Source organism: Haemaphysalis longicornis, unplaced genomic scaffold, assembly GCF_048455015.1.
Source record: "Haemaphysalis longicornis isolate Haplotype H1 unplaced genomic scaffold, Haemaphysalis longicornis Haplotype H1 scaffold_9, whole genome shotgun sequence".
Lineage (NCBI taxonomy): Eukaryota > Metazoa > Arthropoda > Arachnida > Ixodida > Ixodidae > Haemaphysalis > Haemaphysalis longicornis.
The window spans coordinates 164,415,903-164,439,702 of record NW_027526460.1 but is presented as its reverse complement, the minus strand read 5'-3'; the positions used below and the strand labels follow the sequence as shown (position 1 = coordinate 164,439,702).

General features: G+C 47.3%; 1 non-coding gene across 1 annotated transcript; it reads left to right on the top strand.

Annotated features, from left to right (window-relative positions):
* The first annotated feature begins 3,799 nt into the window (after positions 1–3,799).
* On the top strand, positions 3,800–3,872 carry Trnat-cgu (transfer RNA threonine (anticodon CGU)). Its single transcript has one exon. It is a non-coding gene; the product is annotated as a tRNA-Thr (tRNA).
* Positions 3,873–23,800: the final 19,928 nt, after the last annotated feature.

Sequence of the window (23,800 nt, the reverse complement as noted above, 5' to 3'; positions counted from 1 at the left end):
CTTCGCAGGTCCTTCGTTGTTGGCTTCGGAAACTCCGACACAGCACGAAGTTTTCCCGGGTCCGGGAGGATACCGTCTTTCGAGACAACGTGTCCTAAAATGGTGAGTTTTCGAGCAGCGAAGCGGCACTTCTTAAGGTTCAGCTGCAGACCAGCGGAGGCAAGGCATGTTAGCACTTGTTCGAGGCGTGTGAGATGGGTTGCAAAATCATGCGAAAACACGACAATGTCGTCTAAATAGCAGAAACAAGTTTTCCATTTCAAGCCCCGCAGTACGTTGTCCATCATTCGTTCGAATGTGGCCGGCGCATTACATAGTCCGAACGGCATGACGTTGAACTCGTAAAGGCCATCGGGTGTCGCAAAAGCCGTCTTTGAACGATCAGCGTCGGCCATGGGCACTTGCCAGTAGCCGGATTTCAAGTCTAATGACGAGAAAAACTCGGCTCCCTGCAGGAAGTCGAGCGCGTCGTCTATGCGAGGCAGCGGGTAAACGTCCTTGCGCGTGATTTTGTTCAGGCGGCGATAATCCACACAGAATCGAATAGAGCCGTCCTTTTTTTTAACGAGAACCACAGGAGAAGCCCAAGGACTCACGGATGGTCGAATGACGTTGCGTTTCAGCATGTCCGCGACTTGGTCATCAATGACACGCCGTTCGGTGGAGGACACGCGATAGGGTCGCTGTCGCAACGGTGCGTGCGTGCCAGTGTCGATCTCATGACACACAGTCGACGTGCGGCCCAAAGCGGTGTCGTAGCAGTCGAAGGATGAAGTGAAGCGGTGTAGAAGAGTAAGTAGCTCGTCACGTTCGGCCGAAGGAAGGTCGTCGTCAATGGCGCTTCTCAAAAGGGTGTCATCAGGTGGAGACTGAAGACCAAGTGCGGTGATGTCAACGGGCGTCAATTCCTCAAATACACTGACAAGTAGACCGGGATTCACTTCTTCTACAACGCCAAGGCATTCGCCGCGAAAAAGTGTGGTAGGGAACGACGTTGGGTTTGAAATAAGGATTGTGCCGGCACCAGTTGCAATATCAAGAACGGCGAACGGCAGCGACAACCCTTTGCGAGCACAAATCAGACCGGATGGCTCGAAGACGACGGTGGCGTCAGAAATACTGTTGCACGACAACGGCACAAGCGCAGATGAGCCAGGAGGAATGTGCGTGTCGTCATTGACACGCAACTTGGCGGTTGTCTCGTCCTGCGGGTTTTCTACCTCCGGAAACAGCTCAACTTTGGCGCGATCACAGTCAATGATGGCGTGGTGGCGCGACAAAAAGTCCCATCCGAGAATCACGCTGTGAGAGCACGCCGACAAAACGATGAGCTCGACTACGTATACAACCCCTTGGATTGTGACCCGAGCAGTGCATGCGGCCAGCGGCTTTAACGGTTGCGCACTAGCGGTTCGGAGAGTAAAACCACCTATAGGTGTCGTCACTTTTCGTAGCATTCGGCAAAGTTTCGCGTCAATAACAGACACCGCAGCTCCAGTGTCAATACGCGCCAGGGTAGCAACACCATCAACACACACTTCGATTACATTGGACGGCGAACAATGAGGACTTAGGCATTTCGACGTTGACGCAGTTTGTGCCTCTGAAACTGCGGCGTCTAGTTTTCCGGGTCATCGTTGGTAGTACGACGGCGCATCGAGAGAGTGAGCGGCGTCGTGGGGAAAGCGAACGACGGCTGACGAAGTTTCGGTTATCAGACGGAGCAGTCGTCGGCAGCCGGGTCGGAGCGTGCTCCATGGGCGGTGTTGGTGTATAGGGTAAGGGCCGCGATGCGTTGCGCCCACCCGTCATGCCACGACGGCAGTAGCGTGCAACATGTCCAGCAATCCCACACGAATAGCAGATAGGGCGGTTATCCACCGTGCGCCAAGGATTCGCGAATGTAGACACTGGATGCGGGGCGACATGCATGGACCGGACGCGTTGAACCCCGGCAGTGGCATGACTCCCAGGGCTTGCAGCAGGCGCAAAGAAGGGTCCCGGCATAGTTCCAGTGTAAGGTTGTGCCACGGTCTCCGCATAGGTGAAAGGCCTATGTGGCACTGGGTCGATGACGGTCTAAGGGGCTGGCATCGTAGGTTGCGGCGTTATGTCGGCGTATACCACTGGAGCTACCGCGGAATTGGGCGGTCGAGTGCTTGGTAGTGCGTCAGCGACTTGTTGTTGTATAACGCTCCTGAGGGTTGGGGCCAAATTCGACTGAGGTGGCTTCGCTACGTCGCTAACGAGAGACAGCTGACGAGCCACCTCTTCGCGAACAAACTGCTGAATTTGGGCGAAGAGAACACCCCTATCCTCAGCTGCCAAGCTGCAAAGGGAATGGTCCTGTTCCACGGGCTTACGAGTGAGAGCCCGCTCTCTGCGAAGTTCATCGAACTCTTGGCAAGCGTTTATGACTTCAGCAACCGTCCGAGGGTTTTTCGCGAGCAACATCTGGAAGGCATCGTCGGCTATGCCTTTAAGAATGTGCTTGATTTTGCCCTCTTCGGTCATAGCATTGTTTGCCCGCTTACACAAGTCAAGGATGTCCTCGATGTAAGAGGTAAAGGTCTCATTCATGCGCTGAGCGCGTTCGCGCAAACTCTGTTCAGCGCGCAGTTTCCGAACAGCGGGACGCCCGAAGACCTTGGTAAATTCGGTCTTGAAGTCCGACCATGTGCGTAGATCAGCCCCGTGGCTCTTATACCAGGTCTCTGCAACACCGGTGAAGGAGAGACTGACGTTGTTCTGTTTATGTCCCAATTGTTATGGGTGCTCACTCGTTCGAAGGTGGTGAGCCAATCCTCAGCATCCTGGTCATCAGTGCCGTTGAAGAAGGGAGGATCCCGCGAACGGACCGTGCCAGGGCAGATGATAGGTGCCACAGGAGGTGTGGACTCGTGGTGGCCTCCCTGAGACATCCTCGAGGGAACCAAAAATTGTAAAGGAGATAGCCGGCGTTCCGGTAGAAGGCTGGGCTCGTTTATTCTCGAACGAGGCGTCGACGCAGACGGGGTGAGCCGAAACGACCAGCTTTGCGCGAGACAGACGGTGAACGAACGCGTCCTCTTCCTCGAGCGGCATCCGGCGCAGCATGTCCACGTAGGGGGATTTGCCCGTTGTGGCTGATGCTCATCACAGTTCTCATGGGCGCAACATGCTTACTACAATATATATATATATATATATACAGAATTAAGGATTGGCAGTCAAGAATGCCAAGGAAAGCACAGGGGAGGATGCGGTAGGTCATTGAAACTGAAACAGATAAAGACGTTTGGTAGAAAGAAAGAAAGTGGAGAAAAATGCCCGCCGGGTGGAATCCGAACGCATGACCTACGACAAACAGCCCCGCCGGTAGCGCAGTGGTTATCGCACCAGACGTGTATTCCGGAGGTCGTGCGTTTGGATCCCACCCGGTTGGCATTTTTTCTCCATTTTCTATGTTTCTTCCACAACTTCTTTATCTCTTTCAATTACCTACGGCATCCTCCCCTTTGCTTTCCTTGGCATTGTTGACTGCCAATCCTTATTTCTGTATTATTTCAACGAGCCCCTCATTTTCCATTCTGATTCGCTACATGCATAGCGAGGGTCTCTGTTCTGGCAGTCTTGGTCCCGTAGGTAGATTAAGAGGGTTCAACGCTTGTCGACCACTTTGGACATGTCGTAGATGCTCGAGTCACGACCCGGGGGTAAAAAAGAAGGTCCCCTTCACCCCGAGTAGTCCAAGTGGTGCTGGCTAGCTGCTTAAGCGCAGGCAACAAATACCCTTAAGAAAGTGCAGGGGAAAACAGCCCCGCCGGTAGCGTAGTGGTCATCGCACCAGACGCGTATTCTGGAGGTCGTGGGTTCAGATCCCACCCAGTGGGCATTTTTTCTCCACTTTCTTTCTTCCAAAAATTCTTCATCTGTTTCAATGACCTACCGCATCCTCCCCTTTGCTTTCCTTGGCATTCTTGACTGCCAGTCCTTAAGTCTGTATTATTCCAACGAGCCCCTCATTTCCCATTCTGATTCGCTATATATATTGTCACAGACTTTGGCCGGCTTCACGAGAAACTTACACGGAGCATACTCGCAAATCCATGTGGCCAATCTCTCCCCATATGGGTATGTGCTCCGGTGGAATGACGCTGGTAGATGACCAACGGAATGAAGAGAAGGTAGATGAAGTCCGAGCTCCCGTTGGACTGGGTTCGCGCTATCTACCAGTTTCTTTCCCGGCGACTACGGTGTCTTTTGTAAATACACCTTCTTCCTGACCTCCTATCTCTGCGTTTTCACGCGACATCTTTCGTGGAGGCGCTGGACTTCCTGTTTCCTGTACCTCTTTCCTGACAGAATATTCAAAATGTGATGCAGTAGGAAATTCCGACCATTCGCAGACCCTGCGGCCAATACCGCCTAATTGAAGGTCCTCATTATTTCTACCTAAAAGATCGTGTAGTGGCATCAAAAACGAAAAAAAAAAGAACCAGCAACAGGTTAGGCTAATCGGGTTCTTCAAGGGATAATAACCGTTCACATTTTTCGGAGGCATACATTCACTCGCTCACTTTCTGAAATGTCACATAACAAGAGAACCCTAACTTTTTTTTCTTTAATGCTGGTCTTCGACACAACACAGAAACACAAAACAAACTTATTCACATGAGCAACTCCAGCGACAAGCCACCAACCCATGAAGGCTGATGTCTCTCTAAAATTCCCCAAGTGTAGTTAAGGGTTCTATCCTTGACAGCCACTCAGGAGTGCATGCCTTGCGCTTTTGGACTTGTACGTACTGGGATATGGACTCACGAAGACATTGCCGCGTAGGGCGGGCGTTCACATCACTATGGAGCCAGGCCATGCGCGAGCGCCATATGCTATGCAAGGCCACCAACATAACGAGGTCCAAGGGCGCCCCCTCCGCGTTTACCACCGCTAGATAGCGTATGCCATGGGGGCTTAGCGGGAAATCTTTATAAAGGGTCCTCTGGAGGACATCCCACAAAAATACCGCAGCCCAACAATGCAGAAAAACGTGTTCTGTCGTTTCTGGTTGTTTACATATTGAACACTGAGTTCCCCAATAATACAGATATCCCTCTATCCTGCATCCAGGTTCCAACAGACAAGTTGCCTGTGTGTAATTTGAATAAAAAGGTTTTCACACCAGGGTGAACCTCCATTCTATTGACGCGCTTTAGCACATTTTGGCCTGGTCCAGCACGGTAATTATATCTGTCTCAGAAACGTACTATAACCGAAAAAGCACAAACGCAAAGAAGCACGACACCGCCACCGCACACTTTCTAGCAGTGCACTTCATGTATATATAGCCGCCATCCGCGAGATGCCGATGCTGCGGTGAGGCGTGACTCTTATTGCATGTTTACAAAACTGTGCGTTATTATTTCCAAAATATAATACCGGAAAACACTGGGACGTAAACGATTGCACATATCTTCTTGTTCACTTTATAGTTGCAAGCTGTAACCAGACAAAACGGAAAACTGGAATGGGTTGCAAGAAAGCGCGCTGCGCGCCGCGTGTTGGCTGCCTCCGGTGATTGACGCGTTTCTCCCGGAGGTACGGAAACAGGAAGGGCCGCCGGTGGCGGTTGCTCTAGAGGGGCCAAAGCATCTGCGCCAGCCGGATTAGGTTAGCATAGCGGGCGATTTTCGATTATCGCAGTTGTTAGAGAGGCGTCCAGCAGTCTGTCGCGAAATATTTACGCAAATAATTCGTTCCTTTCAACCATGTAGCACTTTGTTTGCGTAAATCAAAACACAGTGACGAGCGGCTGCACGTAATTAATGCCGCTGGCTGGCGCTTGTTCAGAACCGCTGATTAGCCATGTTTATCACCGTGAAGAGTGAAAGCGAGTAAGTCGTGAAGGACCAACCCGTGCGGCTGAGGAACGAACTGGTTGTTCGGTGGGAGAAACTACGCGGCTCGAGGTACGAACAGCGAAAGTTGCTCCCTTTTGCCACTTGTTTTTCTTGGAGTGCACAAGTGTGAAGATATATGCAGAGAGAGAAGGAGAGAGAAAGATACGTGTGTGTCTTTCAGTGATCAGTGATCAGTGAAACTTTCAGTGGTCATCCTACAGAAGCCCGTCAACAAACAAATGTCAACACAAATTTGATAGACTTTTTATATGCCACCGTCAACAGACAAATGTCAACGTAAATTAAGTAGCCTTTCTATAAACAACAGTCCATAGACGAGTGTCAACATATATTCAATAGACTTTTTACAGACAACTGTCAGTAGAATGTAAGAGTATGTAGGATAGCAACAAAGTTGGTAGGATGTCAACAGAACGTCTACAGAATGTAAAGAAGCATTTTTGTAAGGAATGGTTGCAATACACCTCCAGACAAAACGAGTGGGCTACACTGTGCCCTCTGAACTGCAAGGGGTAGATGCCTTCACTGCAAAAACGCCTTCTTCCGCATATATGCATGCAGACAGGGAAGTGTGTGAACATGCAACCTGTTGGTAATGCAAGGGAGGACCTATTTGGCCGTGCCTTGCAGTGATTCAGCCTCATTGTTTTACTGATATTTTATTTGCCAGGACATGATAACACTTTTTTTGTGTAAAAATGCGTTTTCTATAAAGCCTTTCTACTTCTTGAAGTCGGTTGCCTGGTGCGCTCTCGGAGGCAAAATGTTTTTCCCAGGTGGCGCACGAAGACAGCTTTGCTTTTTTGTGTGTGTCAATTTGTTTATCTGTTAATCAATTTTATTTCATACTGCAGTGGGAGTACTGTTGTATATTTGTGTATTTGGTTTCGGTTCCCCGATCACTGCCGCAGGTGGCGCCAGTGTTGTTTAGGTATATAAGCATGCACAAGTTGGAATAAAGGGGTCTTTTGTTCCGATGGGCAATCGAGTTGTCTAGTCGTTCATTCATCGGCGGCACACGCCGCCACTACATTGGCGACGAGGATGCTCGTTTAGGAGGGGGCGTGATTTTCGTCATTTTCGCCGACTAGTTCCCGCGCCATGAGTGTTTCCGGACTGGCACCACCGCCCCCGTTCCTGCCCACGCCTGGCCGCCCTGCTGTTGCCTGGCCGCAATGGATCCGCACCTTCGAGAATTTTCTGCTCGCATCTGGTGCTTCGGACTGTGCGCCGGACCGTCGCAAGGCTCTCCTACTCCACAGCCTCGGCGTAGAAGGCCAGCGCATATTTCACACACTACCGCTTCAATCTTCGGCCAACGCTAAGCCCGGTGAGCCAACTACTGATACAGATTCTGGAGCTGTCAAGGACACTTCTCAGACAAAGCACGAAGCGTCATCGTACGATGCCGCTGTCGCAGCGCTGCATGCGTACTTCACGACAACAACCAATGTTGTGGTCGAACGGCACCGTTTCGGTAGGCGCGTGCAGCAAGGCGGTGAAGCAATCAATGAGTACGTTACCGCGTGACCGCGTTACGTGAGCTTTCTGCTACATGCTCTTTTCCTTCTCGGGAAGATTCCTTGCGTGACCAGTTCGTTGCGGGCGTATTATCTCGGAACTTGCGCGAGCGGTTGCTGCTTGAAGGGTCTTCTCTTTCGTTCGCTCGAGCTGTACTTATAGCGACGCAGTTTAAGCAGGCAACCAATGATTGCAAGGAATTTGCGACTGCAGATGTTCAGCGGATAAATGCTCGCGGAAACACCCCGCCACCCGCACCTTCTTCCGGCGACCCCTCGAAGCGGTCACGCAGCCAACAGGCCCATTGTTATCGCTGCGGTTCACACCGGCACAACGCTGCTTCATTGATTGATTGATTGTAGGGTTTAACGCGCCGACGCAACGCAGGCGATAAGGCGCGCCGTAGTGGAGGGCTCCGGATTAATTTTGACCACCTGGGGATCTTTAACGTGCGACGAAATCTCGTACACACGGGCGTTTTTGCTTTTCGCCTCCTTCAGAAAAGCGGCCGCCGCGGCCGGGAATCGAACCCGCGACCTCGTGCTCAGCAGCGCAACGCCTTAGCCACTGAGCCACCGCGGCGGGTGCTGCTTCATTCCGCTGCCCCGCCAAAAACAAGCGGTGTCATGGTTGCGGTATTATGGGTCATTTTCGCTCAGTCTGCAACAGAAACGCCGGCCCGGTTTGTGAACTAGACGGCGAAAATTCGATAACGGAAGAAGTATTGAGCATTCTGGCTGTGACGACATCCACTCGTCCCGCAATCTACATATCAGTAGCAGTTGGTGAAACGAAGTTAACTTTCCTCGTGGATTCAGGGTCATCAGTTTCGATTTTGACGCATGACCTATTTAAGCAGCATTTTGAAGGACAGGGGCTTTCAGCTGCTCGAATTAGACTACTGAATTATTCTAAGAAACCAATTCCAGTGTGTGGTTGCTTCTTTGCTGATGTCACGTACAATAACTGCACAACAGTTCTTCTTTTTTATGTCGTTGAACAAGGCACCTCGCTTTTGGGTATTGATGCAATCAGGGCGCTCGGTCTGCAGATTGATGGCTCGTCACTACAGTGCCTTGAAACGACAGCGGTGCGTACTAGGGCTCGAACGGAGCACACCGTAGTCAAGGCAGGGGCGGAGGAGTCCATTCACCTTCCATCAGAATTAGTCGAAGAGTTTGTTGCTATTTTCGATCCAGGACTTGGCATCGCAAAGGGTTTTGTTCACCGCGTCAAAACACGGTCGACAGTTCAGCCAGTTGCTTCAAAACTCAGGCGCCTTCCGCTCTCACTGCGGCCACGAGTCTGGGAAGAACTCCGCCGCTTGGAAAAAATGGACGTGATAGAGCGAATAGAGGCATCCGAGTGGGTGTCCCCCATTGTTGTGGTTGAAAAGAAAGATGGAGGTATCCGCCTTTGTGTAGATCTTCGACACGTAAAGAAAGCCGTCGTAGCAGATAGTTTTCCCCTCCCTCATTCAGAAGAGCAATTGCATAGTCTAGTGGGGGCAACCCACTTTTCCAAGCTTGACCTTGCATCAGCTTACCATCAGGTCATGCTTCACCCCGAGAGCATCGATTTAACGGCTTTCATTACACACGACGGCCTCTTTCGTTTTAAACACGTGTGTTTTGGGCTCGCGTCAGCACCATCTGCTTTTCAAAGTATGATGTCGAAAATTCTGCAGGGCTGCAGCGGCGTCCTGTTCTATATCGATGACGTCATTGTGTTTGGGAAGGGGAGAGAGGAGGACATGGCGAATCTTACCGCAGTTCTGAGGCGCATAAAAGAGGCAGGACTCAAACTGAACACAAAATGCGTCATCGATACGCCGGAGCTTCCGTTCTTGGGCCACAGGATCACTGCAAACGGTATGGTGCCGTTGAAGGAAAAGGTTGCTTCCATCCGAGACACTCCAGCGCCCACTGATCCAGTCAGCCTTCGATCATTTCTGGGATTGGTCGAATGTTATTCTAGGTTTATTCCCAACTTCGCTGACATGGTTGAACCAATGCGTGTCCTGCTAAGAAAGGGGCAGCGATTCGTTTGGTCTGAGGAGATAGACACTAGTTTCAGAAAGACCAAAGACGCGCTGGCATCTAGCACTCTACTGAGAATGTTCGATGCATCTCTTCCAGTTTTAGTGTCGACGGACGCATCAGAGTGCCGACTTAGAGCGGTCCTACAGCAGGTGGACGGACATAAACTGCACACTGTCGCTTTCGCGTCTCGAGTTCTTTCGCCAACTGAGAAGAAATATTCGGTAGGAGAACGGGAAGCGTTGGCCTGTGTTTGGGCGTGCGAGCCGTGGCACGTGTACTTGTGGGGACGCCACTTTACGTTGCTCACTGATCATCAAGCCTTGGTGGCATTGCTTTAAACACAAGGAACAAGAAGGCGCCATTTGCGGGTAGCGCGATGGACAGAACGCCTACTACGGTGCAACTATACCGCCGAGTACCGCAAGGGGTCGCAAAACCAAGTGGCGGACGCACTCTCGCGCTTGCCCGCGTCGTCTTTCCAGGAAGAAGAAACGCTGTTTGACGAGGTTGTATCAGTTCTCGAAATTCCTTCCCGCATTATCAGAGAACAGTTTGAGCAGCCCCAGTTGCAAGATAGCACAATGCAACAAAGCAAAATCTATGTGCAATCGTCGCGGTCGGCACACAAATCCTTATCGGCCGAGCTTCAGCCGTTCTTCAAAGTACGTGACGAACTTTCTGTGGTAGACAATCTGATCTTGCGTGGTGAACGGCTGGTGGTTCCCACATCAATCACGCAGCAGGTAATCGCTGCAGCACAAGAGTCGCATCCCGGAGTGGTGCGAACAAAAGCGCGCCTGCGAGAAAAGTATTGCTGGCCGGGCATGGACCGCCAAGTCGAGCTAGCTATCCAGAGGTGTAGCATATGCAAGGAAGCAGACAAGAGCGTCAAGGTGCGAGCTACACCCTTGCAACCGGTCCCCTTTCAAGAGCAGCCGTGGCTCAAACTATTTACGAAGGAATAAGGTTTGCGCAGAAGACGAGGACGAAGAGACGAGAGGACAGGACGGGCGCAACTTCCAACTTTATTTTGCGTGAAAAAGCACGACACAATATATACACCCACCGGTGTCCCCCTCTTTCCTATCACCATTTTCCCCACCCGATAAGGCGTAACAAAAATCTCAAATCAAATACAACAAACAAAACAAACCTATAAAAGGGCGTAACATAACAGCACCAGATAACAGATACGACTTTGTACGTCTTCCAAACACCGTGACGCACTTTAAAACAAAGATGATCGAGTAAAATTAGAGCCAAAAGGGCATAAAACCTATAAGAATAAGATGCCATGAAAATACGGCTATAAGAATCGAAGTTAAGAGCAACACAGCTCGCGTTTGCTAGACTTATGAGCAGTTAAAACAAATCAAATTTCGAGTTTGCACACGCTTTTTTCTATTAACATGTATCCACCCTAAATCAAGCATGAAAGAATAAAGGCAAAAAATCGGAGCCAATTGGCATAAAAACGCTAAAAATAGAATGACAACATGGGTGGGATGGGAAACGGAAGTGGTGACCAACACAGAGTGCGCGAGGCAACATTTAACAAAGCCTAAAAATGACTAGAAATACCGAAATCTTTTAAACATGACCTTCTAAGAAGGCTAACTCAGTGGGTAGGAGGCTTACCGCGGGCGTGCTAACGCAATCTTTCCCGAAGTCTCTAATTCTGTAGGCTTCTATAATCTCTCTTTCTGTTTGATCCTTAGCTCGTGCAAGGAATTCGGTGTCTTCAAGCTTGGGAACGCACCCACAGGTTTTGCAATACATAGCCAGATGCCCGCCCGATTTATTTTTAACAGAAAGATTGTTCTCCCGCGCTCTCATTAAAACAGCGCCCAGTTTGACCAATCTATACCCTTTTGCAGGACAAGGGAATTTTGTAGATTACGTTTGAAACGCATTTCGTGATAGCGTTTTTCGTGTCTTTTTTCACACCCTTTCTTTTTCCTTTTGGACATTAACGGGCACAGTTTTGCTAATTTACACGGGGCTGAAAAAACCATTTTTACATTGTACCGGCTGGCTACTTTTTTAATGTTGTACGACACGCTCTGGATGTAAGGCATGACGTGCAGATTATTACTTTTATCTTTTTGCTGTTCGTTTATGCTACATGCTCGCTCGGTTTTTTGAAAAAGTGATTCACAGACGCTACTGATGAAGAATGAAGGGTAACCTGCTAACTGAAGGCGTGACACTTGAGCTTCGAAGCTTTCAGACTGTGCTGGCATGATTTAGTAACAGCAGCGCGACAACAATTCATAACAATGCCCCTTTTCACCAGGTTTGAATGTGCGCTGTCGAATCGCAGAAGACCTACTTTTGATCTTGGATCATATTGCCAGCAAATGTGATTACTTGAAATGCTGAGGTTTAAATCTAAAAATTGTAGACGGTTGTGTTGCGGAATTTTATGGGTAAAATTATGTCCATCAGAGGCTGAAATAAAATGCTTGACAATTTCGCTAGCCCGTTTTGGAAGGTCAGTATCGGCAGTTGTTACAAGCACGAGATAATCGTCTACATATCTTAGAATCTTCACCACCCCTAAATCTTTAAGCTGTCCTTCGAGGCGTTTATCAAATGATGCTAACTAAATATCAGAAAGAGCAGGAGCTATTGATGACCATATGCAGACGCCTGATTTTTTAACATAAAAATGATTCTGATACATGACAACTGTAGAATGCAGGTAGTACTGAAGAAGCTCGATAAACAGTTCGGTATTGATTCCTGTCTGGTTTTGAAAGTTAACTTCACCACGTTCTTCAATAAGTTCCCGAACAGCTTTAAAAATTCCGTCGTGCGGTAAGTTGTAGTAAAGATCTTCAATATCAATTGAAAAGGCTGTAGTGGATTCTGGAATACTTTGATCTAACACTTCAGTTACCTCGTTAGAACTGCGAACCAGGAAAGGGTCAGTTGGCTTTAACTTCTTCAGGTGCGTCTGTAGAAACCGCCCCACTACACGCTGCCAGCTTCCCTGCTCAGTTACGATGGCCCGTAGGGGGCATTCTGGTTTGTGAGTTTTAGCCGTAAAAAAGATTTCTGAAACTCCTAGCTCAGCTTTTTCAGCAGCTTTGCCTAACGAATCCAGGTGCACTTCTTTCAGGAACTTAACTGCCGCCAGGTTTTGCTTTTTTGGATTAAAATTCACCTGCTTAAAATTCTTCTGTACTGCTGCCAGGGATTTTTCATTAAAGAGGCCTTCAGGAAGAACGACAAACGTGCTCGTTTTATCGGCCTGCAGCACATTAAGCTTTGCCTCTTTCCTGCAAGCTGTTATTTTCCGCAATGGAAGCACAGCACCCGTCCTATCACTTACTGTCCGCTACAGGCAGCTGACGCCGTCGCTGATAGCTCGCTCTCGTTCCTTTTCACTAGCCTTGTTTCCCATTTGTCGCACCGTAGAAAGAAGCTGGGTTCGTGTGGTACAAGGCTCGAAGGCGAACTTGGGTCCTTTCTCTAGCACCTACCCGCCGCGGTGGCTCAGTGGCTAAGGCGTTGCGCTGCTGAGCACGAGGTCGCGGGTTCGATTCCCGGCCGCGGCGGCCGCTTTTCTGATGGAGGCGAAAAGCAAAAACGCCCGTTTGTACGAGATTTCAGCGCACGTTAAAGATCCCCAGGTGGTCAAAATTAATCCGGAGCCCTCCACTACGGCGCGCCTCATCGCCTGCGTTGCGTCGGCGCGTTAAAACCCTACAATCAATCAATCAATTCTCTAGCACCTTTTGGTCGTCGCCAGGGACGGATGCTCCTCCGAGGACAGTTACCGGGAAGACCGTCGCAGCACAACGTGGTCTTTGCGGAAGGTGCGTTCTTGTCTGCAGCCACAGGAACTCTGTCGTTTGAGCTGCTGTCCTTTTGAAGCTCCCAAAACGAAGTCCAGCAGTGTAGCCGTCTTCACCTTCGAAGGTCAGCACCTTGAGCCAGTCATCGTACAGCCGAGTCTGTCGCCAGGATTCGGACTTCATAATTCTGGTGATCCTTCTTGCGTGCCCCCAGTATGGCTTTCTACGGTGCGACAAATGGGAAACAAGGCCAGTGAAAAGGAACGAGAGCGAGCTATCAGCGACGGCGTCAGCTGCCTGCAGCGTACAGTAAGTGATAGGACTGGTGCTGTGCCTCCATTGAGGAAAATAACAGCTTGCCTGAAAGAGGGAAAGCTTAATGTGCTGCAGGCCGATAAAACGAGCGCGTTTGTCGTTCTTCCTGAAGGCCTCTTTAATGAAAAATCCCTGGCAGCAGTACAGAAGAATTTTAAGCAGGTGAATTTTAATCCAAAAAAGCAAAACCTGGCGGCAGTTAAGTTCCTGAAAGAAGTGCACCTGGATTCGTTAGGCAAAGCTGCTGAAAAAGCTGAGCTAGGAGTTTCAGAAATCTTTTTTAAGGCGAAAACTCACAAACCAGAATGCCCCCTACGGGCCATCGTAACTGAGCAGGGAAGCTGGCAGCGTGTAGTGGGGCGGTTTCTACAGACGCACCTGAAGAACTTAAGCCAACTGACCCTTTCCTGGTTCGCAGTTCTAACGAGGTAACTGAAGTGTTAGATTTTGATCTAACACTTCCAGTATTCCAGAATCCACTACAGCCTTTTAAATTGATATTAAAGATCTTTACTACAACTTACCGCACGACGGAATTTTTTAAGCTGTTCGGGAACTTATTGAAGAACGTGGCGAAGTTAACTTTCAAAACCAGACAGGAATCAATACCGAACTGTTTATCGAGCTTCTTCAGTTCTACCTGCAGTCTACAGTTCTCATGCATCAGAATCATTTTTATGTTCAAAAATCAGGCGTCTGCATAGGGTCATCAATAGCTCCTGCTCTTTCTGATATTTACTTAGCATCATTTGATAAACGCCTCGAAGGACAGCCCAAAGACTTGAGGGTGGTGAAGATTCTAAGATATGTAGACGATTATCTCGTGCTTGTAACAACTGCTGATACTGACCTTCCAAAAAGGGCTAGCGAAATTGTCAAGCATTTTATTTCAGCCTCTGATGGACTTAATTTTACCCATGAAATTCCGCAACACAACCGTCTACAATTTTTAGATTTAAACCTCAGCATTTCAAGTAATCACATTTGCTGGCAATATGATCCAAGATCAAAAGTAGGTCTTCTGCGATTCGACAGCGCACATTCAAACCTGGTGAAAAGGGGCATTGTTATGAATTGTTGTCGCGCTGCTGTTACTAAATCATGCCAGCACAGTCTGAAAGCTTCGAAGCTCAAGTGTCACGCCTTCAGTTAGCAGGTTACCCTTCATTCTTCATCAGTAGCGTCTGTGAATCACTTTTTCAAAAAACCGAGCGAGCATGTAGCATAAACGAACAGCAAAAAGATAAAAGTAATAATCTGCACGTCATGCCTTACATCCAGAGAGTGTCGTACAACATTAAAAAAGTAGCCAGCCGGTACAATGTAAAAATGGTTTTTTCAGCCCCGTGTAAATTAGCAAAACTGTGCCCGTTAATGTCCAAAAGGAAAAAGAAAGGGTGTGAAAAAAGACACGAAAAACGCTATCACGAAATGCGTTTCAAACGTAATCTACAAAATTCCCTTGTCCTGCAAAAGGGTATAGATTGGTCAAACTGGGCGCTGTTTTAATGAGAGAGCGCGGGAGAACAATCTTTCTGTTAAAACTAAATCGGGCGGGCATCTGGCTATGTATTGTAAAACCTGTGGGTGCGTTCCCAAGCTTGACACCGAATTCCTTGCACGAGCTAACGATCAAACAGAAAGATTATAGAAGCCTACAGAATTAGAGACTTTGGGAAAGATTGCGTTAGCACGCCCTCGGTAAGCCTCCTACCCACTGAGTTAGCCTTCTTAGAAGGTAATGTTTAAAAGATTTCGGTATTTCTAGTCATTTTTAGGCTTTGTTAAATGTTGCCTAGCGCACTCTGTGTTGGTCACCACTTCCGTTTCCCATCCCACCCATGTTGTCATTCTATTTTTGGCGTTTTTATGCCTATTGGCTCCGATTTTATGCCTTTATTCTTTCATGCTTGATTTAGGGAGGATACATGTTAATAGAAAAAAGCGTGTGCAAACTCGAAGTTTGATTTGTTTTAACTGCTCATAAGTCTAGCAAACTCGAGCTGTGTTGCTCTTAACTTCGATTCTTATACCCGTGTTTTCATGTCATCTTTTTCTTATAGGTTTTATGCCCTTTTGGCTCTAATTTTACTCGATCATCTTTGTTTTAAAGTGCGTCACGGTTTTTGGAAGACGTACAAAGTCGATCTGTTATCTGGTGCTGTTATGTTAGGCCCTTTTATAGGTTTGTTTTGTTTGTTGTATTTGATTTGAGATTTTTGTTACGCCTTATCGGGTGGGGCAAATGGTGATAGGAAAGAGGGGGACACCGGTGGGGGTATATATTGTGTCGTGCTTTTTCACGCAAAATAAAGTTGGAAGTTGCGCCCGTCCTGTCCTCTCGTCTCTTCGTCCTCGTCTTCTGCGCAAACCTTATTCCTTCGTAAATCATGAACCAACTAGCCAGCAAGCTAGTCCTACTAAGGCTAAAACTAGGCATGGATATTGTAGGCCCAGTTGAGAGGGCGCCCTACGATTGCAGGTATGCAATCACGCTTGTCGATTATTATTTCAAATGGCCCGAAGTGCATTTCTGTAGCGAGACAACAACCAGCACAGTAATACGCTTCTTAGTATCCGTGTTCGCGCACGAAGGCTACCCAGAAGAGGTTATTTGCGATAATGGTCCACAGTTTGCATCTCGGGAGTTTGAGGCATTTCTTCAAGATCGTGGTATCCAGGTTAAACATTCGTCAGTATACTATCCACAAGCGAACGGCCAGGTGGAGCGCTTTAACAGAGTATTAAAAAGCTTCATTCAAGTGGCGGTTCTTGAGCAGCGACCCTTGCGCCAGGCGGTGACAGAGTACCTGGGTGTTTACCGATGCACACCGCATGCTACAACGGCAAGGGCTCCAGCTATTCTGCTACACGGGCGGCTGCCAAGAACTCGGCTGGATGTCGTCGACAATCCGTCGGTCACCTTCTTTGATGATCCTCACTTGGAACTCCGGCGTTTACGTAAGCGGGTGAAGCAAAAGCAACAGAGCAGCAAACGATACACGGACGCTCGGAGGGCTGCAAGAGAAACCAGAGTTGACGTTGGTGACTTCATCAGAGTGAAGAAACCCACTACTAGATTTAAAGGCGACCTAGAATTCAAAGGCCCAAGAGAAGTGATCAGCAGGAAGGGACCATCCTCTTTCCGCCTGGCTGACGGCAAAACGTGGAATGCATCGAAGTTCTCAAAGGTGCCACGAGCCTCTGCCGCCCTTTATACGTGGGGAGGAAACGGTACAGCTAGGGGAGGAGGATCTCTGCCTACATGTGAGGGCCCCACCCCAGAGATAACTACGACTACTTCAGCTGCTGCTCCTTCAGTTGCGCAGGCGCCCACGTCTTCTGAGCACGCTGCGCAGGCGCCAACGGCTCCATCGGCTGCGCAGGCACCCACGTCTCCGTCGGCTGCGCAAGAGCACAGGTCGCCTGCTGCGATGCAGTCGGCCAAGTCTCCGGGACCAGTCACACAGCAACGCAGGGTGCAACCACCAAGAAAGAGACTACCACCAGTGCGTTATGGCTACAACGTGTAGCAAGCGAAGTTGTGCTAAAGCGAATGGAACGGAAATATCCAGTGTGGTGGATTTCTTTTGTAAATGATGTGATTTTGTAGTACTATATAGCTATGTTCATTGTACAGTTTGTATTTTTGAATAGTATTTTTGCATATGTACTAACACACTAACCTACTACATTACTAATCCATATAGCTGTTTTTAAGGAAGGGAATGTGTTGTATATTTGTCTATTTGGTTTCGGTTCCCCGATCACTGCCGCAGGTGGTGCCAGTGTTGTTTAGGTATATAAGCATGCGCACGTTGGAATAAAGGGGTCTTTTGTTCCGACGGGCACTCAAGTTGTCTAGTCGTTCATTCATCGGCGGCACACGCCGCCACTACAAGTACCTTTGTACATTTGTCGATGCATCAAAATAAAAATCCTGCTAGAAACAAATGTTTTCTGCTTTCTACCTTTTTGCAACATGCTTGAGCATGTAGCAAAAGGAAGGGCAGCTCCAAATCTTCCTCCCGCTGTAAACAACTCACATCATTGCTGCTTGTTAAAAGCGATCTGAGTTTCTAGTCCATTCGTTTTTCGTAATATGGTTTTCCAAGTGTACAGTTTGAGCAAGTAAACCTCATCCGAAGACAAACGGCTGTACTATGGCTTAAAGTAATGTGCTTTAACACCTCTTATTTTGATGTGTGAAGATGTTCCTCTGCCGCAAATCGCGAGCGTCAACAATTCTGTTGAAGCCTTTGCATCTAACACTATTCAAAGCATTTTAACAACTTATTATCCGTCTGGCCGAGGATTCAAAAGGAATTAGGCTTTTTGCATAAAAAAGTAGAATCCTTTGAGTTACTATGTGCATTTTTAAGTACTTTTAATCACGGTGTCGAACCTCTACCGAACCAACATCAGTATCGGTATATTTGGTTTCACTAAACCTAACCCAAACTTTTTTCAGTATGCCGAACCCGAACTGGGACTAAACCAAAAAGAGAATAACAGTTACTGGTTCACGACAAAGGAGCTAGAACATTTGTTGTTGGTAATCCGCCGTCAATGTCATTTTGTGCCCTGCATTTGGTAATCACTCGTGCACTTTTCCACCTCAGACCAATCTCAACACTACAAGCAGTGTATTCATGATCACTAATCGTCACATTTTGGCCTGTCTTCTGGTGTGACACTTAAAACAAAAACATGAACCCGAATGAAGACTTTTATTAGCCATATATATACTGGCTTCTCCTAAACAAGTTCATTTTTTTTATTTTTGTGGCCCCCATTTTTAAATATTTGTTGTAGGTTTCTGGTAAAGAATGTAACAAGTCATCTGCTCTTTCACTGCGTACTTTCTTGGCTTGCCTAGGTCAGTTCTGAGAATTGATAATATCTTGTGAGGAAAATGAAGCATACAAAAAAGGTAGCACTAGCAGGAAAATATCCCTGGCTTGCCTGCAATCTATACTGCACATCCCATTCCGTCTTTCCTTTGGGAAAAACATGATCTACAAGGCTTGTGCTGTTGACACCACTGTGCGACAGAAATAAACACAAACTGCCTCCCCATACTGAATTCACACGTCATTCCAATAGCTTCAACTTCCACAACTGAGCTAATTTTCAAATGCTCTCATCATGAGACACTGTTAGAGAAGTACATATTGAGAGAGTCGAGGACTCGTGAAGGAGAACGGTTTATTCCGAGAGCCGAGGACACAGTAAGGCGCCGTCAAGAAGCGGTGATGATGATTCCGAGAATATTAGTAGGAGGTGATGACGATAGTGCATCCTATCAGAGCATGACGATAGTCCCAGCACAGCAGATTGTCCCAGGACTGGTAGATTCTGCTGATGCTCACACTTATCCCCCCTCTTCTAAAGCGGACACCCGGCCGCTGTCGAAGTCTCCTTCAGGCATTGCACACGGGCAACAAGTTTCTTTTTGGCTGCATCCAAGCGAGTAGGGGACGTACCGAAGATCTTGCGTAGCTCTTCCTTGAAGTTGGCCCAGTCACGGATTGAACCTTCATGGTTGAGAAACCATGTCTTCGCGACTTCATACCTGGAAACATTCTTCAGATTGAATGCGTCGTCCAACCGGTTGAACGCGCTAACTCGCTCAAACTGGTCGAGCCATTCCTATACGTCTTCGCCGCGGAGGCCAGCGAAAAAAGCGCGGGTCGCGTTTGGGGCTGTTAAAGTAAAGGTGGGCTGGACCGGAACTGCAGCGTGGCTGCCATCATTGCTGCTCTCTCGCAACCCTTATCGAAGCTCCAACGGTGCAATCGGGAGAGGTAGGCGGCAGGATAGAAGGCACGCTGCACCACTTGACAGAGTCAGAGTCGAGGACTCCTGAAGAATAACGGTTTATTCCGAGAGCCGAGGACCCAGGAAGACCCCGTAAGGAAGCGGTTATAATTATTTTAGAAGCCGAGAAGATGAGGATGAGGTGATGACGATAGTGTGTCCTATCCGACCATGACGGTTGTCCCAGCCAAGTAGATTGTCACAGGAGTGGTAGATCCTGCTGGCGCTCACAATATTTGAAAAGAGCCACACTTATGTCCGGTGACAAGCTAAAACAGCTCCTGCATTGAAATTATTTGCCATTAAAGGGATGCAACAGAGGCCATCAGTTTGAATCGTTTGTCGGTCGTATACCACGACATATAGGCCTGTGATTTTCCCCTGTGATTTTTCCTTTGGGTAGACTTGTGTATGCACGTAGTGCTGTTACTAGTAGTGATGCCACAGGTTTGCTACATTTTGCCATGTAAAGGTATGTCAAATGACAGAAATTTGGTTTCACTTAAATGTGTAAAAGTGTGCATACCGACACGTTGTACGTACAAGGAGGAAAGGAGAAACGTTTGAGGACACAGATGCAATTCTAATGGTTTGAGAATGCAAAAGCTTTAGTCTCCAATAGAACGCATGGTCTTCTCCACAATCAGCTGTTGAAATTTCTTGCCGGGAGTGGCCTATACACTATTCTGTAGTGCATGAAACCGCTTCTTGCATCACGTCCTTTTTCTATTTTTAATCCTTCCTTTACGTTGATGCCCTGTGGCAAAATGGTGCAATAAATAAAAGGAATGCCAATAAAAGGAATGCCACCGATTGTTCTTCGAGTGGGTATGTTGACATCACAGCCGATAGGAACTGGTGAATTCACTGCTGTGAATTTTGACAGTACCTTTCATCGTCAGTCGCCAGTCCCACTCTGCCGGTATGTGAGAATTTGGTTGGTTATGAGCGTGAGCGAATTAACCATGAGCTTCTGAGAGCAGCGATCGTCATCATTAGTCCACCCTTTGAGTGGGTGCGTGAGAATTGTAGGTGGCTCGGTGAAGTTGCAGCAAAATGCGATTCGGTGATACAGCCGTGTGCCTGTGATTTCAGCTGTAGTCGTCCCTGGCTAATCCACCTAAATTGGTATTTCGTCATGCCAATATTTATTTTACCATGCGGTTACTGCCGTAAGGTTGACTCTCTTTACGTGTCAATCAATCTGGAAATCACTACATTGAGCTGCATGCACCAGCTGTCCACGTTCTCTAACTAAAAACCACAACGCATTCACAAGGCTCAACTTCACCTGGAATCTTAAAACCCACTGTTGTCCGGCATGCGTACTAGAATCAACTTCCAGACACGTGTGTATTATTCCCATCCCATCCCAAATTTTCATTTAAACAATCAGTTTTGTAGCTACAGATGCCAGATGATGTTTCTTTGCTCGATAGGCCATTTATGCTTTCGCATTAAGTAATTTAATATGCTTCCGTCTTTTAAGTGTTTCTTGTCTCCAAAAATATAGTGTCAGAGAGCTGACACTCTGGAACATTAGTGATCGCAGTGTCATAGTTTGTCTCGGTGATAATAGAAGTCAATCAGGCATAAACCACGTGTACAAACCTACAGATGTGCATTTAATTTATGATTTTTTATTTATTCAGCTTACTACAGTCGCCCGGAGGGCATTGTTGTAAGCGATACATAAAAAGTGTTCAGTGCGGAAACGGAATCATGAATCTCGTATTATGCAAAAATAAAAATCAACAGAAGCATCTTTTTAAATCCTAGCTTGCAGCAAAGAGCATTGTACAACATCAAACGACAACAGAGAATAAGGCAAATATAAAAGAGAAAAAACAAAAACAAGACGAAAGGCGAAATAAAAAAACAAAATTTTATTAAAGGAGTCACAGGGTCTCTTGAAAAAACACTGCGCTAAATTGAAATTACCAAGACGAAGGACGGCGGAACACACGATGCAGACTTACGAAAGCGCAGGGGTCATCAAACATTGCAGTGGGCAGCAACATGCAGAAGCAATAACGAATTTAAAAAAACAAATAATTGACGGGAACAACACCACGGCAATTCAAGAAAAACCGTTTTCAATGTCGCCACGCAGATAACCCATTAGAGCGGTGTCAAATCTAACCCCAGATGCGCAAACGGCGTTTTTTGGAGGCTGATTCCAATTGCCAATTCTGCGTGGAAAAAAAGGTTATTTAAAAAACGAGGTGCGGCAATGGATTTCTTTGTTATTTTTGCTATTCTCTCTCTTTTTTGATACGCATGCAGGCGATTTTAAATACGTCTGCCGGTTATTTCCTGTTTTTGTTAGCTATAAGGTTCAGGAATAGTAGGCGATATACTGTGCGGCGTGTTTGCAAGCAGTCCAACACAGTGCCTTTATTATTGCCGAAACACTAGTATTCTTGCCGAACGAACCAGTGACAAAGAGGCCAGCACGGTTTTGAATAGCTTCTAGTTTGTTAATGAGTACCATGGTGTCCGCATCCAAAGCAGCAGCAGCGTATTCTAGTATTGGACGCACATTATTACGTACAAATTCGCCCTTACGTCCTGTGGCGCATTTTTAAAATTTCTTCTCAGAAAATAAGTACACGGCCAGCCTTCATAGCTACAGTATCAATGTGTTTGGTCCAGGTCAGGTTTGATGATAATGTGAGGCCCAGGTACTTAGCATGACCTAAAAATGCAAAGCTTTCCGTCTTTAAAAAAATAAGAGTTACTCTATTTGACCGTTTTCGGCTGAAACGCATGCAGTTGCATTTTGAGACGTTCACTATCATCTTTCATTTATCCCACCAGTTATCATACTGTTTAGGTTCAAAATGTTGACTTTAAGTGCAATGCAATCAATAATTGTCAACCTGCTTCCTTCAGTTAAAATGCTGGAAAACATGAAAGCCAAAAACTGTTAGGTTGAGTGAAAATCAGTAGAACTTACACTGATTGTTCTCTTGAAAGGTGATTGTTCTCCTCCTGCTAGTTTCAACCTTTCCTTTTATGCGCGGTGAACAAAACTGCATGTAAAGCTTATTTCAATAGCCAACAAGCCCCTCCACCACAAGTGTAATCGTGTCTTTAGTTGAAGTTGAAGTTGAAGTTTATTTTCTGAATACAGAAAATACAGAAAATACCGAAAATAAGTTTATTTTCTGATTTCAGTCTGTGTCTTAGTCGTGTCTTTATTTTGGTTGAATTCTGCTGCTTGGAACTTTTGTTTATACTAGGTAACCATTTCAAGGTGAAATGAGTGCGTTTGTGCTGTGGGTGCTGAAGGGTTTTGTAAGGCTGTAAAGGTGGGAGGAGAAGGGCCGTTTTGTAGGATTTCCATATTAGCATATCAAATTTTCTGAATGCAGGGGGTTCGGGTCAAATATAAGTCGCCCCGTAGGTGATACCCCGAAGCAGCAGGACCTGTTTGAGCTTGCAAGATTCATCCTGTCTGAGTACTACATGTTAGTGGCTTAGACGTTGAGTGAGACAAGTTGGGAACATGAGTTCGTGAGTTGAGGACTAAGGGCAGCACTCGGGCCATCATGAAGAAAAGGAACGCCAAAGGAATGCTAAGTATGCACCTGGGTGGTACGAGGCTCTTCGGTCGCCAGAGTAGAATTTGATGGGGCTTCGGGAGGTCTCTATCGCTTGTTTACGTGAAGCATCAGTAGTGCAGACTTCTCGGCTTGGCAAAGTAACCCTTGTGCTATGAGGTATGTGTTGATAGTATCTATAGCTTGCTGTAGGGTGTCTCGTTTGGCTCCAACTGACCTCGAATTGTCCACAGTATGATGACGTCCAAATAGAAAGTGTGGTGAAGGGCTGATATTTGTTTAAGTCTTATGGGTGGGTGGAGTAATAAGCATTGAAAACGATGTAACTGAACCTCCATATTCCGTAATTTTTAGTTGCCTTTTTAGTTGTAACTGCACGTCTTGAATGGATAGTCTGGTACAAAAGGCAGACATGGCCTAGGGATACTGTCCGCTGTGCAAAGTGCGTGGCGATTTGTGTATGTTCAAATATTTTAGCAACAGAAGGGGTACAAGAAATAGTCTCTAAAGGTTTGTGGATCTTCGGTATGACGGTGATATCTGCTCGTCCACTGTGCAGGCAGTTCAAACAGTGCTTGTGCCGGCTCTTGAGTTAGATAACTTGGGGGAATAAACATTTAATAGAGCAAACGTTGGTGGTTCAGTCGTCACTCGGTCGGTTGGGTTCGCCTGAGTCCAGGTGCCCTTGGGCCTTGGCTGCAGCCCTGGCACGGGTGAACAGAAAGATATGGTTAGCGTGACAGCAGCTCGTCAGCAGACCCTCCCGCTGCTCTGGGGAGGGGTTGGGATGGGTGGTAAACGATGGGGTGGTTTGACAGGCCCACGCCATGTGG